Source organism: Papilio xuthus, unplaced genomic scaffold (assembly GCF_000836235.2).
Source record: "Papilio xuthus unplaced genomic scaffold, Pxut_1.1 DF828142.1, whole genome shotgun sequence".
NCBI classification, from domain to species: Eukaryota; Metazoa; Arthropoda; class Insecta; order Lepidoptera; family Papilionidae; genus Papilio; species Papilio xuthus.
In genome coordinates this window covers 3,971,528-3,973,623 of record NW_013530507.1, presented here as the reverse complement: position 1 = coordinate 3,973,623, position 2,096 = coordinate 3,971,528, and positions in this window count along the sequence as shown.

Sequence of the window (2,096 nt, the reverse complement as noted above, 5' to 3'; positions counted from 1 at the left end):
ATAACAAGTTTAACAAAGTTGTCGCGAGGTTGCGCGCCAGTCACTGCCAGCGGTGCAGTCAAGCGCACTAATTTAATATTCACCAACTTAGTCATGCACAAATGTACTTTTGCAGTACCAACATAGACAAAATTATTTATACTAAAAGGAATTTTGATGCGGTAAGTGTTATTTTTTCCTTGTAAAAAAATCTAATTGAAGTTATTTAATGAATTTATAGCAATTTATACAGAAAAATTGGAAGTTATATATTTGTTAATATTTGATTTAAAAAAACAACTTACAATTTATAAGAAAACTTAAAAAAACACTCCTGTAACTTTATCGAACACTCAAAAGTTAAGTTACATCAAAGCTGAACGTATAAAAAAATATCAAACTTGTAAGTTGGGTGATCCCTTTTCTTTTTATACTGTCATAAGTAACTATCCAACACGAACTGTATTGAAGTTTAGCAATAAAACAAGCTCGAGATCAAGGGTCACGAATTTATTTCTTTTATTCGGTTTTGAAAATGATCTAGAAAAGTCTTCGACCGTTTATTTTGTAGAAAGACTTTTAGAAGTTAATGTACAAAGAGTCGTTAATATTATTCCTTTTGCATAAAATCTCTCTTTATCTGTAGTTTTGGGATACAACGCCCCACTAGGGTCATGAACTTTGCCAGGAGGGTACGTAAGACAGGTACGCAACGCATCTGACATCCCATCAAGGCAAAGCAAATCCGATTAATCCGTGCGAGCGGTGCGTCCGGCGCGGGGTCAATGGATACGTACCTTTATGCCATAAAAACTCCTTGCAGCCTTACTATTTCTATACTGTAATATCACAAATAAGATGCATTTTTTGTTATATACTCATTTTTAATTAGAAATAAATTTATAAGCATATAAGGAAAAGTTAAGGCGTATAAATGTGTTATTCAAAGTAAAATGCACAGGAAATAAGCAGGCTCAGGGGAGCGAAATTTCGGTTTTATAGCTTCCCCGAAAGCGCCCTCGCGGATTATAAATACGACGTTGTACGGTAGAAAGTGTCAAGTTAACCGCACGACTTCTTTTTTGTGTTACAATTTTATACGACTTGTTTTAAAGTATCCTATTTTAATGTTCCGAATTGAAACAGTTTCTCACAACTTGGACAATATTCGTACGTGCCAGGAGTCGTTTACATCATAACGTATAACATTTAACCTCTCAATGGTTTTTAAAGAATCACGGATATTTTAACAGTGGTAGAGTCCGCTTTAACATCTTCGCACGAATTGGCCTGGCTCACCCGGTGAAATACGACCACCACACAGAAAACAGGCGTGAAGTGGAAGAAATTCCGCGTTTCGTCTGATGATTGTGCGTCCCGGAGGCCTAATTTAGTCCTCGTTCCCTTAGCACCCTTTTTCTTTTAAGGAAAGTATGAGAAGTGGAAGTGGACTTTCCGGATGTAAGGATGCATAGGAAGGGAAAATATTTTCTTTCTGTGCATCCTGTCCTCCGTCGATTAAAGGTAGGCAACGCATATGCAATTTGCCTATGTCTAAGGGCAACGGTCACTCCGCTATTTCAGCGATTTCAGGTGGCCGCTCGCACGTTTGCCACCTTATGATATAAAAAAAAATAATCTTCTAATTAATCCACTAATCAATATAAATGAGAAAGCCTTTATTGGAATTATGACGGTTAATTTTATCCCTACTATTAATTAGTTCGATACTTCACCACCGCTATCAACTAGGCACAAATATTACGTTTATATAGCCTGTCCATGTACACTCAGTGATTAAATCTATTTATTACAATGCCTTGCCTTTTGAATAATTGTACAATTATCGTTATGTTTCCAATTCCAAAACAATGTCTTTATTATATATTTGAATACCTATTTTTGGCGACATTAAGTATTAATTTAAATATGAAAATAGTGGAATCGTTGGCAGTTTTTAATTCTTACAATTTGTTCCAGGTCGACTGGCTCTTAGCGGACAATTCTCCAGTGGTCGCGGTAAACGGCCTGCGGAGGGTACTTCTAAACGGCTCGCTGGAGTTCCCCCCATTCCCCGCAGAGCGGTATCGACGGGATATACACGCGACTACATACAA